This window comes from Protopterus annectens, chromosome 9.part0 (assembly GCF_019279795.1).
Source record: "Protopterus annectens isolate FY-2018-M chromosome 9.part0, PAN1.0, whole genome shotgun sequence".
NCBI lineage: Eukaryota > Metazoa > Chordata > Ceratodontiformes > Protopteridae > Protopterus > Protopterus annectens.
In genome coordinates this window covers 1,585,507,875-1,585,525,554 of record NC_056743.1, presented here as the reverse complement: position 1 = coordinate 1,585,525,554, position 17,680 = coordinate 1,585,507,875, and the positions used below count along the sequence as shown (strand labels likewise).

Sequence of the window (17,680 nt, the reverse complement as noted above, 5' to 3'; positions counted from 1 at the left end):
GAGAGAGCTGAAGTATCTTACTGTGGCCATTACTTATTCTTTACTTTGACTCTGGATCTTGGATGTCTAATGGTGATAGAGTCAAAACAGATGCATCTGGTGGGGGCCACATGTGCATGCCCACGTACATACACGGATTTGTATGTGCATGGTGTGCTTCTGTGCGAGTCTGTGAACATGTACATGTAGGGATATATGCATGCACATGGTGAAGTTGTTGTGGGTAGCACTATATGCCTTTAACAGCAACAATCCAAAATTCATTACCATGGCCATTTATTATTCTGATCACAACTGGACATCTGAGGTGTAAACCATCACTAAAATGGTTGTAATTGGTGGGTACATGTGTGTATGGGTTGTGTAATGTGTTGCACGTCTGCATCTGCCAGCAATGAGCAATGTGGCCAATGTGTATTTGTTCTTTTGAACAGAATCAGACATCTGAAGTTTACACAGTCAATAAAGAAGCTGTAATAAGTGAGCACATTCACTTCTGTGTCTGGCTGCAAGCATGTGCACATGCAGGGGGGATATGTGCCTTCCTGCAATAGGTTTAAAAATACACTACTGTGGTCATTAGGTACTTATTTATTCATTCATTTGATCACAATCAGACATCCAAGGTTACACAGTTGGATGTGGCTATAACCGATAGGCATAAAGGCACTGCACTGATTAAACTGACTGACTTCTGCTGTAATTTGATCACAGTTAAGCAGCTTTTGATCTTACCTGTCAGGGCTAGTGTGTGTGTGACTGCTAGTACATATATTTTAATTTGATCATAGATCAGATATCTCAGATATAGTCTGAAAACAAGGCAGCTATGTGTACCGATGCAGTAAGCTGATCAGCAGATACTGAGACAGCCTGATTAACATGCCTTACCTCATCTGTTTAAATCACAGTTAAACAGTCAACAACATGCTGTAATGTAGTCCCCATTCTGTATAGCCCCCCACCCATTCAGCTGCTTTCTGCACTTTGCTCCATTGCTTTGAGGTCACCAACCACTACTGTGTTAGAATGTCTCTTTATCTATACCACTGAAAGAAGATATAGAAAGGGCTACATTTTAGTTTTGTTTTTTTTGTATTTTTTTCTTTATTAACCGCACAGACAAGCTGGTCTGTGGACCTTTTCCGGCCAAGATCAAAGTGTGTGGTTAACTTACAACTGTGTACAGATGAAGGAAATATTTCACTCAATATATATCTACTACATACACAGCAGGTAAATATCACATTTGCAACATGCATACATTAATCCCAGTATTTAATAACCGGAAGGTGATAATGGAATTAAAAATGTCAATCTCATCTTGCAGGTTTTACAACTTTTGGCAAAGAACAACATAAAATTTCATGAAAAGGACTTAGCTACATCTTTCAACTCTAAAGTTTGAGTTCCATAAACTGCTATAATGCTCCAAACTTAGGATGGATTCTGAAAGACATCCTAAGCTCTGGGTATGCAGCAACACCTCCCCCAACTGAGTGATCACTTTATATGCCAGGCATCACAGATACTTTCAAGTGATGCTATGCCATTTGGGTTCAACCTCTTCCTGGCTATAAGTGGTACTACAATACCCATAATTACCCACCCTATATGTGAAACATGGCAACAGACAATATTTAGTGGTACTATCGTCACATCACTTACTCTCACATACGGCAGCCCCCTTCCAAACCAGAAACAAAAATTTCCTGCTAGTTCTTTGAACAAACAAGGTTCTGTGCTGGGACCTCTGATATTTAGCATCTACTTATCTGAAGTAAAAGCTAATACCAAAGGGCTCTGGCTGACTAAGTTTGCAGATGACTAAACTAGGAGCAGACACTGAATCCCCAAATAACTTAGCCATCCTGCAGGAAGGATTGCATCAAATAACTGGTGTCAAAACTGTGGACTGAAACAAAATGTCAAAAATGCATTATTGTATCCTTTGGGAAGTCCTCTATCCCAAGGAACTAGTACACTGACAATACACCCCTAACAGTTGACCCAGTTATTCGGGATTTGGGAACATATGGGGACAGGGACTTAAAACAATAGATACAAGTACTTCTATACTGCACAGATTACAAAGGGATGTGTTGATTTAAGGAAGTCATTTCCCCATTTACTCAGCTCTCATTAGGCCAGTTATTGAATATAATGGCCCCTTTGGCATGTATCTGTCCTCACACATGCATCAGCTGTAACACCCACAGATATACCTTACTAAAAGGATACAAGGCCTAAAAACAAGTCCTACATGACAACTCAAAGCCCTGTCACTATACTCTGTATCCTACAGACTGCTAAGAGATAACCTGTGTCTGGCATACAAGCTGCGACTACCCCACACTGGGCCAGTAATCAAGGAGCCTGAATCTTCACCACTGACACTGGAGACATTCACTTGGAATACAAATGGATACTCTCAGTATTTCCAGATGCAGCTCTCTGCACAAAGTACAACTTCCCTTAAGAGCAGACAGGGAACACACTCAGTCCGGGGTCTGGATCTCTCCGTCTCCCTCCAGGTCCCCAGTACAGCTACTGGGTTAAGTCCTCAGTGGTGTCTAAGCTAAGTCCTCTAGCACCCCCTCTGTGAAACCAGTGCTTCATGTCCATGCTCTGAGTAGCTGACACACACACACACACACACACACACACACACACACACACACACACACACACACACACACACACACCTGGGAAAGGCCAGCACATATTTACCTGCTGTGCTCCCCTCTGCTCAGAGTATAAGGTAGTTATCACTGCCAACAGACAAGCCACAATCAGCTACTCTAAGGCTCTTAAAGAGTGTCCAATTATACTGTGTAATATTAATACCAGTACAGATGGTAGTCATTGACCAAGACAGCTAGGCCTTCAGCAGTGGCCCACAGTGTCACCAAATAAATATAAACACTCTCAAAGGTTAAATATTTTCTAAAATGCCCAACCACAATAAAAAATGTAAATATATTTAATAATAAAAACAGCATGAAAATACTGAATATATACTTATAGTAAGCCACGGAGTTCAAATCACAAGAAATATTGAAAATGATGGACAGACTCGGACAAAAAGAAAAATATTTTCCTAACAGTCTAGGAAAATTATTATTCCCTACTTATTTAATTAGAGCAAAGCAGATGATGTGGTGAATCCTTCTTGTCAGGCCCAGCCCAGGACAGAATACTAAATACTGACAGACTTCTCTTTGTAACATCTAAAATTTCCAAGAAGACTGGCAGAAGGACCTCATCTGGTCACCTGACTCTAGATTCTCACACTATTCCCCTTTGATTCTTAAGGTAGGATGTTAGCACAGATGTGATGTGATAAGATACATAGCTTAAGTGTTGCTAATGTTTATGGCAGTGCCTGGGGCTTCCCCTCTTTTTTACTGAGCTAATGAACAAAGGCTTCTTTCAGACATGCCATCTCTAGTCCTATTCAGAGTTGAGAGAGATAAGCACTTCCATGGCCCAACAGGTGGTCCAATTAAAAGTATTCTTCATCAAGTAAGAAGCTAGCTGTTGAACCCCTTCTCTTCCAGTGCCCTTTTCTACAATCTCACATGTATATTCCTTCTCTGTCCAGTAGGACCCACTGTTGATACATTTTTAACACTAGGCAACTTTTCAAACACATTCTGATTTTCAAATGCCATAAAGTTCTAATACATCTGTAACACAAGCATCTTGTATAAATCAGTTTGACATTCAAAGGACATATTCTTTACAGAACTCCAGCTGCCTATGCTGGCATTAGCCCATATAATCACATAAGACATCCCCTGACCCACTACGCATATATTTACTGCACATCAGCAAGTCAAATGCCATCAGAAATACCCTGTTTAGGGATCTAAACCACTTTTGCAACATCAACAGAACAGTTTGGAGGGACAGGTATTCCTTGCAGAGGATACTACTAGTACTGTGGAACAGACTCCCCAAGCACATAAAACAATAGTTCGCAAAGAATTATTCCTTAGGTCTCTCCAGGATGGAAGTGGGTTAGGAGGGATTAGAGGAAGAATGAAACTGAACACAGATGCATCATTATGGTGCATGCGCAACTTTTGTATCTGATGTAATTTTCATTCATTGCTCAACTAGTACGACAGAATCCCCAGCTAAATGAACCTTGGGTGGTCCTCACAGAGAGATATTTTGGAGTACTGAGGAGCCAGCCAGCTTTCTTCCTAGAAATCAAATCCAATTTGTAATGAGCAATAAGAGGTATGAGCACTGGACCACGTGGCAGTGGCACAAGTGTCACCTGTTGATGTTCTTGACCAAAAAGCTGAAGAGGCAGCCACAGACTTTATGGAATATGCTGTAGGGGGCTTAGGCAAAGACAACCCTCTGTGGCTGTAGACAAAGGATATGCAATCAATTGGCTAAAGTTACTTTAAAACTGCCCTGCCCAATCTATTCATTGAAAATAATACAAACAATTGCTCAGTTTTCCTGAAATCTTTGGTTCAATGGAGAAAGACTCTAAGCTGCCTGTGCACATCCAAAAGATAGAGCATGTTTTCTCCCTTATTAGACAAATTTGGTAAGGAAACTAGGAGGTCAATGACTGGATTAATATTAGACTCAGAATCCACTTTAGGCAATAATATGGGCTGGTGCATGCAAAATCTCTATCCTTATGAAAAAAACAGGTAATGAGATTTGGACAAAAGAGCCTGGAGTTTGGACACTCATCTAACTGATACAATAGCAACTAGAAAAATAGTTTTCCAGGACAAAAACTTGAGGTCTGTCTTGGCTTAAGGTTCAAAGGGGGCCTTGGGTCAGACCTTGAAGCAGGACAGTTAAATCCCATGATTGAGTAAGGTACTTGACTGGGGGCCTAAGCAAAAAGGTGCCTTTCAGAAAGGCCTTGCACAACCTAGAAGAAGCTAAGGAAGAATGATTTTCACCTGAATTGGCATTTGAAATGGCAGCCAACTGCACTTTAATAGTAGAAAAACTAGCCCCTCATTTAAAATTGATGCTAAAAATTCAAGGACAGATGGTATAGGTGCAGAAAAAGGGCTCAATCTCTCTTAGGGCCCAAAGTGAAACTCTCTTCCATTTACTTCTGTAAATTTTCCTATATGTCAGACTGGAGAGGAAGCCTGGGCTCTCTAGCCATCAGTGGAGCTAGAGAAACCATACTGTCCACTTGAGCCCTGTTATGTCCATACAAGTCATTCTGTCAGGTGAGAAAGGAGGTCAGGACTTGGGTCCAGTATCCAGGGTGGATAAAGAAGATAAGGCCACTGAAAGGAAAATCAAATCTGACAAGGCCGAATAGTTGCAATGAGGATAATTCTGCTCTTCAACCAGTAAGCTTTCTGCATTAATTTGGTAATTACCCTAATCCTACCAATCACATAAATCTTCACGGTTTCTCTCAAATAATAACCACTCCTACTAGAATCCATAAACCAAGCAGTAAGGAATCCACCCTTGACTGGATACTACTCAACAGCCATGTTGATACTTATAAACCAGGAACCCTTCCTGATGACATTAGTGACCATATGCTAACCTATATTATTAAACAAAAAGTTCATAGCCCTAACACTAATACTTTTAAAACCTCCCGTTCCAAAAAACACTTTAACACAGTCAGTTTCCAAAATGAACTAAAAGCATGTGACTGGTCACCTTTGCTTCATCTTCAACTTGATGAAGCAGTGACCTATTTCAATACCAGATTCCTTCAAATCCTAGATTTACATGCCCCATATCACACTTCCCGAATAAGGACCAAAACCGCCCCCTGGCTCTCAAAACTAACCAAACAAAAGATCCTCCTCAGAAATAAAATCTGGGCCAAATGGAGAGCCACAAAAAACCCATCAGATCACCTCCACTTCAAACAATTAAGAAATGCCACCAAAAAACTAATTCTCCAAGACAAAAAAAGAATATTACCTTCACCTCCAACAAACCCACCAACAAAAACCACAAAGATTCTGGTCTGGCATAAACAATCTTCTTAAGCCAGGCCACTCTACAACTTCTGCCCCCTCAGGCTTCAACCATAATAATGCCAACCAGATTCCAGATGCCTTTAATAACTACTTTACCAAAGCCATTCTAACCCTAGCTAATACTTTGCCACCTGTCACCTCTTCCCAGTTAGATACCACTAATACTCCATCTCCCACCTTCCATATAGAATCAGTACCCACATCCTTCATATGCAACCTCCTCTTAAAACTTAAGCCCTGCACCCCTTCTGCTGATTGTCTTCCTGCTGAATTCCTGCAAATTGCAGCTAAAGCCATTGCCTATCCCATCTCCATACTTATAAATAGAACAATCTCAGAAAGCAAAATCCCATCCATATGGAAAGTATCCCATATCATCCCTCTACACAAAGGTCACCCATCTACTGAACTTTCCAACTTTCGCCCCATTGCCTTACTCTCTCCAATAGCTAAAATAATGGAGAAATGCATTCACAGACAACTACTTGACCACCTTCTCCACAATAACTTGCTTGCAAGCTGCCAACATGGTTTTAGACCATTCCATAGCACAACAACTGCCCTGCTATCCTTCTCTGACACCATAAACAAAAACCAAAACAATAACACATTTTCATCTACACTTTTCATTGACCTTTCAAATGCCTTCGATATGGTGAATCATAACTTGCTTATTGACATACTAAAGGTCCAATCACTTGATGCACAGGCATTACAATGGTTTAAATCCTATCTGGAAAACCGACACCAAGCCGTACTCTGGAATAATAATCTTTCCACACCACTCCCTGTGAACATAGGAGTACCTCAAGGCTCTATTTTAGGTCCTCTTCTCTTCTCTTTATTTATAAATAACCTACACACCACAATTCCAATAAATAACCTACACACCACAATTCCACAAGCCACCTGCATACAATATGCAGATGATTCTACCTTAATTTGTTCAGCCAAGTCCATAACCTCTCTCCAGTCAATCACCCAATCCGTATTTAACAGTGCTGAAAACTGGTTCTTGCAACATGGTCTCCTACTGAACCCCAAAAAAACTAAATTATTGCTCTTTGCTCCTACTCTTAAGTCATCTCATCTGTACTTCACTGTAACCTCTAACAATGGTACTAACATATCCCCTGACACTACTACCCGTCTACTGGGAGTAACAATTGATAACCACCTTAGCTATGATCACCATATTAACTCTACAATAAAGTCTGTTAACAAAAAACTTGGCACCCCTTACAGAATCAAACCCTTCCGAACCCCTTCTGCCAGGATAACCATTTCCAAGACGCATCCGATTTCTACCCTATTCTATGCCTCTGCAATATATACCATTCTTTCTAAAGCAACCTCTCCAAACTCTCAGCATGTTACAATAACATAGCCAGATTTGCCACTGGCACCCCCTTTAGAACCCACCATTGTCACAACATCAAACAACTGGGATGGTTAGAACTGCAGAACCAACTGCTATGCCAACAACTTGTCATCTCCCATAAGATTCTCTATCATCCTAACAATACCCCAATCCTCAATAATCTGATCACCCCCTACAAAAATCTTACTACACTTCGATCAGCTAATAAGCTACTAGTTTCCACTATTAAATCCAACAACAAAGCAGGGGACTCTCTTTTCTCCAACACAATAGGAAAAAGTTGGAACCAGCTTCCTAATGAACTTACCACCCTCACTTCCCCTCTTCTTTTCAAAACGCTACTTAAAGAATACCTTAAAACTCACTGGCTCTGTCCCTGCTCTAACCCTGACGAACACCTCCTTCCCCTTGCTGCTCTCTATTCTCCTGATCTACTGCACTATCAGTCCTTGTGGTAATGAAAGTACATTAGTCAATAATGTTATTAATTGTTATCTCTCAAATGCTCACTAAATGTATTTTGTTTTAGTATATCCTACTATACTGCTTTGTTTCAAGTCTAACTGAACCTCAATTATAAACCATCTACTGTATTTCTGTCAACTATTACTATATATAATATTGATTGTCTGTGCCTTTGCTTGGAGCTTTTCTCCCCGGGCCTCTACTGAAAATGGACATATATCCAGCTAGACTAGCCCAGTCAACAAATGTAAAATAAAATAAATAAAATAAAATTAGAGGTAATGTGGGATAAGCATAAATGAGACCATCAGGCCAATTGTGAACTAGATCATCACTCAGTGGTGGGGATCAAGGTGAAGAACCTGCTGCACTTTGAGGGGAAAAGTGAAAAGGTCGCAGCATGACTGGCCCCATGGACAGAAAGTTCTCTCTCCTCCATTTTGACATTGAAAGACCAATTATGTGGAATCAGAACAGACCGCCCTAGTTTGTATGGAAACAAGTTGGCTTTCTCCAGTGTGTGTGTTGCTATGAGAAAGCAGCTGGAAAAGGTCACCCACTGACACACACACACTGCTTCTTGACATAGCAGATAAGATCTGGTCCCTCCCCGTTTGCTGATTTGCCAGACTACAGACGTCCATTTGAATTGCAATTGTCCCAGAGGGGGGAGTGTCTTGAAAGGCCTACAATGCTAGGAGGACATCTGTAATTTCCAGGACACTGGCATGCACATTGGCCTCTTCTGAGGACCAAGTACCTTGGACTGTCTTTCCCAAGTAATGCTCCCCACTCCAACTGGGAGGTGTCCATGACGGACGGTAGTGGAAGAACAAATGGACGGCCTTGAGAAACTTTGTGTAAGCAAATCCACTGCAGAAGAAGTCTGAATGATTCTGACTGGGGCGAACAAGGGCTGTTGAAGAACAGACTGTACCAAGAGTCCATTGCAGAATCTATAAATGAAGTCTGGCTAAAGGAACCAAAGTGATTGCTGCTGCCATAGATCCTAAGGCTTGCAAGACTAGTCATGCTGGAGGAGAAGAATGAGAGATCACTTTCATGACCTGGGATCTGAGTGTTTGTACTCTTGCTGGAGGAAGTGATGCTACCTGATTGACAGTGTCTAGAAGAGCACCTATAAACTCCAGAGTTTGCGAAGGTGTGACCTGTGACTTGTAGTTGCCTGTGATGCCTACATTAAGACATAAATGGAACAAGTTGTCCCTTGCTTGTAAAAGTAAATGTCTGGTTGGGGCAGTCAGGAGCCAGTTGTCTAGGTATGGAAATACTCCAAATTCCAGCAGTCTCAAGCTGCTACCACCACCATGCATTTGGTGAACACCCTGGGGGACTTTGGTGAGGCTAAAGGGCAATGATTTGAACCGGTAATGACTACCTCCCAGCCGAAAGTGCAGATATCTTCTGGAGCACCTGTTCATTTTGATGTGACTGAATGTGCTCAATAGATCTGCAAGACATGTGCTATCAGCCTTTCACAACAGGGGCAAAATGGACTGAACCTTCACATCTGGAACCTTGAATATTTCATGTATTGGCTTAGTTTGTTGAGATTCACAATGGGTCTCAAGCCCGTCTTCTTTGGCACTAAAATAAATCTTGAGTAGTTACGGATCCTATCTGGTCTGTGTAGACCTTCTGGATGACTTTTTCTAGTAGCTTTTCTATTTCCAGGGCTGCCACCTCCCTCTGACTGGGTGGGACATGAGGCTTTCATTTTTGATGGGGGAATTTAGGAAATGGTATAAAATAATCTCTGGATATAATTCTCTGCACCCAGGAATCTTTTGTAATACAAGTCCAGGCTTTGTGGTGGAGAGACAAACACCCCTCCAACTGCCTCCAGACAGCAGTAGCTAAACAACTTTTCAGGAGGTTTGTCTGAGATTGAATCCCAGAAACCATGGCTCTGTCGGTCACCTCTGCAATGGGGGTGGCATCTTCCTTTAGAGTTCCACCTCTATGTCCGGGTGTGAGTCTTGGAAAGGACCCTGGGACTTGCAAAAACACATTTTTCTGCCTCCTCACTGATTTCAGGAAAAGAGTCTCAAAGAGGAATAGAAAAATAGATCCCAATGGCAGACAAGACCTTCCTGTCTTGCTCACTTCTGAGAGCGTTTCCTTCACCTTTGAGCCAAACAAGGAAGTCTCATCAAAAGGAGCACTGATGAAGGAAGACTTGAAGGGCTCCACAAAATCGCATAAGCGCATCAAGACATGTCTCCTGATGGCTACGTCTGAACCTGCCACCATGAGGTACCCTCTGCAGCATGGGATTATCAACTTCATGGATGCGTTAGCTATGGACTGGAAGGTGGCCAGTTGTGAAGAGAGCTTGTCCTGACTGTCCACAGACATGGACCCAGAAAGAGACATGGAGAGCTTTTTAGTCAAATATCATTGCAATCCTGTGAAGTGTACCAAATAATTCAATGACCACAGGGCAAAGGTCATTGAAACATAAACACTTACCTAAATCTGTCCAAGGCCCTAGACTCCCTGTCAGGGGGATGAACAGATGAGCTTTGTTCTGAAAGCTGTTTCTTAGTGGCTGCTGCCACAAACAAGGCATCTACCAGGACTCCCTTGCTCCAATGTGTCCTGTCCTTGGGTGGCTAAAATTCTGTTTGGTCACTTGGGGATAGGCTCCACAGTATCGGGCTTTTTCCATGCATGGCATCAGACAAGGTCTAGGAGGTTGTCACCCAAGATGTAGCAGGGCCAGACCCTAAAGCCTTCAGGAACATTGAATCCTCCTGGGAAGGGATGTTGGAAGAACAACCACCTTTCCATTTAAGAAGTTCTAGTATTTCTCCAAAGCGGATGCTCTCAGGTGATGATCTGAGGAACCCTTCCCCTTTTCAAAGTCAGTGTTCTCAGTGAGAGATTCCTGAGGGGAATCTAAGTGTCTCCTTTTGCATGTTCTCTTCAGAGGGATCTCATCAGTGGAGTGGTCTGGAGAGGTATTGGAAGTGGAAGGGGCATCCTGAGGAACTGACTAGAGACTTGAATAGGGTTTACTGTCCCAGTGGAATAGAAGAGACAGGCTCAGAACTAAGATCAGACGATGATAAAGAGATGAGATCCAAAGGAGCAAGGATGTCTTCTCTCTAGGCAAAGAGAAGGCCCTCTTCACTATCTCAAAGGCAGAGGGGCTAGGCAAAAAGTACAGTTGTGTACACTTACCATAAATGTAGATGTTAGAGTGTATTCACTGTTGCAGTCATCACATTTGGGTTATCTGCTTGCAGTAGCCCTCAGTCGGCCTGATTATCAAAGTCTTGGGTCCTGCGTCGGTTGCTGTCTCATCCTCCATGACGTCAGGTAGTCAGTGGTATAAAGCATGCAGATGACGCCATTACATTCGTTTTTCTTGCTCCATATGTCAGGTGCCCCCCTAAGGGAAGCAATTGAATATATATATATGCAAGGTTATACCGCCAACAAAAAAGCAAATACATCAAAAAGCTTTTAAGCATAACCGAGAGTAGAGGTATAGCCAAAAGAAGTCAGGGGCTGAAGGGAGGGAAACCAGGACTGCAACAGTGAATACACTCTAACATCAACCTTTATGGTTAGTGTACACAACTGTACTATGTTCTTTGTGTTTCACTGTTGCAGTCATCATATTTGGGTAGATTCCCAAAGCTAAGGATGGGAGGAGGAATTTAGATAGAAGTAGGACCAGCTATAAGGCCCTGCAAGACTGCAGTGGCAAAGCCAGCTCTGGATTTAGAGAAAATTGGCAAATGGTAATACTTGGTGAAAGTATGTACAGAACTCCAGGTAGCAGCTTCTAGGATGTCCCTGGTAGGGATACCTCTGAGGAAGGCTGTAGAGATAGATGCAGCCCTGGTTGAGTGTGGTCTTATCCCCTGTGGGTTAGGTTTTCCATGGTGCTTGTAGCAGAAATGAATGCAATGGCCTATCCATTTAGAAATGGTTTGCTTTGAAATGGCCTTCCATTCTGCCCCTGCAGCAAATGCCACCAGCAGTTGTTCAGATTTCCTTTGAGGTTTAGTCCTGTCCAAGTAAAATCTAAGTTGTCTGTGTACATCTAAGGAGTGCAGTATCTGTTCCCCTTTGTTCTGTGGATTAGAAAAAAAGGTTGGCAAATGAATGGACTAATTAAGAGCCACACTGGATACTACCTTGGGCATGAAGGAGGGACTGGTCCTGAGGGACACCCTGTCCGCATGAAAGATGATGAAAGGCTCCACTGCCATAAGAGCCTGTAATTCAGATACCCTTCTTGCTGAAGTGATTGCTAAAAGGAAGGCTGTTTTCCAAGAAAGAAATTTTAACTCTGAACTTGCAGCTGGCTCAAAAGGAGGTAGAGTGAGTTTTTCCAATACAAAGTTAAGTTTCCAGGCTGAAGTTGGGGCTCTCTTGGGTGGTCTTAAGTCTTTTGGCTCCAGAGGGGTGGTTCTGTGTTATAATGAGCTGAAATGGCTAAGGCATGAATTTTGATGGAAGAAAAAGAAAGGCTCTTGTGAAGGATCTCAGTTAAGTATTGAAGAATCTGAGGTAAATTGGGCGCTGCTGTGCCCATCCCTTGAGTTTGGTTCCAGGAACAGAATCTTTACCATTTTTCAGCATATGATTTTCTAGTACTAGGCCTCCTTGCCTCCAAAATGGCATCCAACACTTGTTTACTGAGGGATGGTGGTAGAGAGATTAGGTAATTAGCCAGGTTGCCAGGTTCAGGGTTTGAAGCTGAGGATGCAGAATTTGGCCATCCTGCTGGGACAGCAGGGTAGGGGTCTGAGGCAGATGGTCTCAGGATCCGCAGTAGGATTTTTAAAAAGGCACTTGTGAGAGTCAGGAACCCCTGTAATATCTATCAGGGTTTCTGGGAGCAGGAGGTAGAGAGTCAGGGGCCAAGCTAGATTCCGAAAAGGCATCATCAACAATGTCTAGTACAGGGGGGATAGCTAAAGGCCTGTGTTGAGGCAGGAGTAAGAAATCCCTAAGCCTCTTTTTAGAATCAGAGTAATCCTGGCTTTCCCAGCAAAAATGCTCCCTAAGAGTATGCAAGGTTTCACCAAAAGAGAAATCCTCTGGAGGGGAAGCAGAGGGAATAGAGTCCTCTGCATCAGAATCCTCATAGGCAGATAAGGGTAAATCCTGGTCAGAGAAAACAGAAATTTCGGAATCCTGATCAGAAGTATCATAAGCCAATTCAGTCCTAGGTCTCTTAGAGGGGAAAGGTTGGCTTCCCCTGATGAAAGTAATAAGGTCTTCAGCCATTATTATCATTTGTTTTTTAGGCATATAGAGGCCTGACCATGTGGTCTGGGCATCAGTTTTCTAGGCATGGTTTGAGTTTTAGGCCTTGAAGAAGAAGATGGCATCTGTTTAATATGCAAGTCAGTAGGCCTGAATACACCCTCAGAAGCCGGTGCCTGCACAGCGGCCCCGGACCCATCCAAGATAGAGACATCCGCAGGTTCCACAGATGAAGCATCTCGTGGCATACCGGACTCCGAATGGGTATCAGTAGAGGCTTGCAAATCTGACGTAGAGGTTATCAGGGGCTGAGAAAGCACCTCACTGAGTACCAGCGAACTGGTGACTAGCTTAGGAGAAGCGTCGGCAGCTTTGGTCCTAGGCAGCCTGTCTCTGTCTTTATCTTTGCGTTTTTTCGGAATGTCGGTAGTCTGATGGCTTACCGAAGATATATTGAACAGAGTACCAAAATATTTAGATGCGTAAATATACCAATGACGAATAGTTCTTTGTTTAAATAAGGCACAAAACAGATAGCGAGGTACATCGTGGTCAGGGCCTAGGTAAGGAATACAGTATAAATGAAAATCTTTATGAGGTATTTGCTTTCCACAAGAAATACAATTATTGACTTTTACTGACATCGGTTAAGAGCAAGAAAAAGTTTCCCCAATGGGGTACTTAGCTTTAGTTGAAGACTTCGGTTCTGAAACTTGAAAATGAAAATTTCAGGAGTCGACCGACCAGCACTTGCGAACTGCTTCTGCTTCGGGCACCGCACGAAAAGAAAGACTAATGTAAAGGCATTGGCTGCATGCTTTATACCCCAGACTAACCGACGTCATGGAAGATAAGACAGCAACCGATGCAGGACCCAAGACTTTGATAATCAGGCCGACTGAGGGCTACTGCAAGCGGATAACTCAAATGTGATGACTGCAACAGTGAAACACGAAGAACTTCAGAAACCAGCAGCACCAGAGCTGAGGTTCCCTGTGCTAATGACCCTTGAATTCCCCCCAGGCCTCCTTCCTGTGGGTGTAGTTGGACCAGAGGTGTCCAGCACCAAAACACTGAGAGGATGGCTCCAATAACTTCAGAGTTGATCTCAACCCCACCCCCAGAGACAGCACAGACACTTCAGCTCTGACAGTCCTCCTGCTGCAAAAGGATTGGAGCTGGATGGCTCACAGAAGTGGTCAGAGTCAAAGATCTCAGATTCGAGGGCTCCAAAATCATGGGACAGCTCAGAAAAGGCGATAATAACTCAGAGTCGGAGGTGGGCAGGCTCACGGGTCCAATGGGAGATGGAGCCAGAATTATCTCCGTCAGGATCTGAGCTCTGAGGAACTTCCTCATCAACGTATCCATTTCTGCTTCAGACAAGCTTCCTGAGTGGGCAGATGGTCGCCTGGAGTGCCTTCTTGGAGTCTACTGGAGAAAAAAAGGAAGTTGAACAGATATAGGCTCTGGTGAGTATTGGGATGAACAGATCTGAGATGACTTAGGTTTCGAGGGTGTAGGATCTGAGGGAGTCAAATACAGCTTTTTTTGAATTTTTTGACGGAGGCTAAGTGGTCACAGCCAAAGTAGGTGAGCAACTTGGAGACCTTTTTCTGGTGTCCTTAACCTCTGGAGCCAATTCAGGCTTCCTTTTCTCTGACCTCTTGGGGGGGGGGGTTTGAGCCCCACTTGGAAAAGAAGAGGTAGAAGGCCCTTCAAAACCAACTTATTTCTTCTGTCACTAATAGCTCTGGAGTTGAGACCTGCGCAGACAGTGCAGTCGGTATCCAAGTGGGCAGCGTCCAAGCAATAAACACATTCCCTGTGGGCATCAGAGTTGGGAATCTTGTGCCCACTGAAAATCTATTTCTTGAACCCAGTCAGCTTATCTGTCACAGTAAAGAAAAGATACTACAACCTTAACACTTAACCAAAAGATCGAAAGCTATGGTTAAAGTACAAAGGCAGAAAGTGTTTTGTTTTTTAAATAGAAAAGAAGGTACCAACAATGGTGCAAAGGAATACCATCTAAAGGGTAGAAAGCAAGGAAGGAAAGGAAGGTACAGGTACTAACAGTGGTACTCAAGAAAATAGCCATGAAATAGGTATGAAAATGAGGTATTTCCTGTCAGACAGAACCTAAAAAAACACTAGAACGTAAGGGAGGACAGGCAAGGAAAGTCAGAAGATAATAGAACTGCAATGAAAATCTGACAAAAACTCAGCCCTGTGAAAAAATACCAGATTGTTTGAGAGAAGGATCGGCATCTGAGCAATAAGGCGTCAAACGGCATCTGAGACGTTAGATTAGTGGGGCATTATGGGTAAAGGAAGGAGCTCAAGATTTAGATCAGAGAATATGGAAAAAGCCACAGACTCTGATCTGGACCCCCCCTCAGTTGAGGAATGAATGAAAATGACTACATGAGATAGAGTTTTTCCCTGTCCAAATTCAAGCACGACTTGGATCTATGGATGCGAAACAGAAAATCTATGCCAGGACCATCAAATGTACTACTAATGGGCAGAGGCAGCTCCTGAATGCTTTATCCCATGCACAAGTCCCATCACATTCTCTATGTATGATCCTCATTATTTACCATGGGATGCGCAAGACCAATCTACAACCACATAGGATAGGTTATCCTGAGCATGGAAAGAGAAACTGGCTAGGCTTAAAGTGGCCTGCAAGGGCAGCTGGTCTAGTACTTACCTATGAACCTGTGAACCTATAAACACAATTCAACCTTTACAGGCAACTAGATAAAAAAAGAAACTAGGACAGTTTTGTATTGTATGACTGAAATGTAACGTACTGCTTGAGGAATTAAAAGTACAAACTAATTAATTACTTCAAAAGAAAATCAAATTGAGAAGCTTGACAATATTGGTTACCATCTACAGTATGTAACATCTTAAGTTGATATAATGAAACTCAACTCTCATTTTAATTTTCTCATAATTTCTTCCAAGCAGGAAAAGCATACTGAGACATCCAGAAGAAACCCAACCATCACTTCTGCTTCAGTTCATTCCCACACAAGCTAAGAATTTTCAAGACTAAAGCACCAAGCACACACATATTGTAAGCCATGATGGTACATGTAAACCACACATTACTCCAATCTCCCTCCCTCAAATTAACCCAAAGTACTGTTTATTCATTTTTTTTGCAAAAGTAAATCATATGGCAATCAGTTCATCACTTCCTCTGTAGTCATAGAAACCGACAGATACAGCTCCAGGCAAGACGATTAGCATCATTTTCAAAAGTTGCAGTACATATTCAGTATTGTCATGTATTGTTTTCTTTGAACACAATTTGTATTTTTTCCTTATCTGGAGAGCACACTGGTTTGCTATGGAGAGCACATTGGCTTGCTAGACAATTGCTTAGTCCCATTGTTATTGGATAGAACTGGTAAATGCAGATCACATATTACCTATAACAGCTAGCTACTAGTTCTCTTTTTCTTGCTCAGTTATGCTGCCTTTTTGAAAGTGAAAATTTTATTTTATAAAGTCTACCTCACATCGTTATTTACATAAAAACAATAACAAGAGAACGCTTACAATTAAAAAAATATGCAGTCACAATAGGTTGCTACAAAGTTTTAACAGTTTTTAAACAAGTTTACTGTATCCAGCAACTTTGGCAATATGCTCCTTTCACACGGACTGTAACATCTTAAATGAACTATTCTGTCCATGTGAGAACGCATGTCATAACATTACCCTCAACAAAATCAAATCACTAAGGCGCAGTGTTAGCATACACAGTAGAAAAACATGCTTAGGACAAAGATGAGAAATTACTAGAATATGCAAGAAACCTTAGTTTCCTGAAGGGAAAACAAGGAGTTAAACTACCAAATAGCTGTCATCTTGTGTTTGGAGTACGGCAGTATCTTTATTTAGAGATTCCTTTGTACTTTTAACTTCAGTGATCAAAAAAGAAAGATTAGTCTTGAAGAAAATTACAACCACATGCTTGCTAGCAAACACAAATCACTATTTACTACTAATGACTCTTGGATGAACACAGAATCTTTAAAAGCATTTCCTCAGTACTCAAGTTAAATATAGTATTTTTCTCATCAGCCCTCAGCAGTTTTCAGGACTGCCATGTAACCTTCCAGTGACCTAAACTTGCAATATGACTGTGTTCAGACAGAGACACAGAGAATGCAGATGAATGGTGCAAATCAAAGCCTAGACTAATGTTGCTTATTCAAATACCGACATGGATATCTGCTGACAAAGCATGTTATTTGCCCCGATGTATTACCTTTAACAACGGTAAAACAAATCTCCTTATAGCTAAAAGTCTACCATTTCTCATTTGCATGAAAAACAAACAAAACGTTACTCGTAGTTTAGCAAATGCATAGCACCACATTTTTAAATTGAGAAAAAATAAGTGTCTCATTACAGACTCTACTTTTTTGTTTTTTTTAAACAAGTACACTGTGTCCAGGAAGTTAGCATACCGATCAACAGCTTTAACACTGACGCAGCCAAGTAAAAAGTGCTGTTCTACTTCACCTAAAATGGATGCAGGGATTTAAAACCATTTCCA

General features: G+C 42.1%; 1 protein-coding gene across 2 annotated transcripts in view; it reads right to left on the bottom strand.

Annotated features, from left to right (window-relative positions):
* Window positions 1-17,680, bottom strand: part of LOC122812194 (volume-regulated anion channel subunit LRRC8C-like) — a 544,919-nt gene that overhangs the window by 334,600 nt on the left and 192,639 nt on the right. The window lies entirely within an intron of this gene.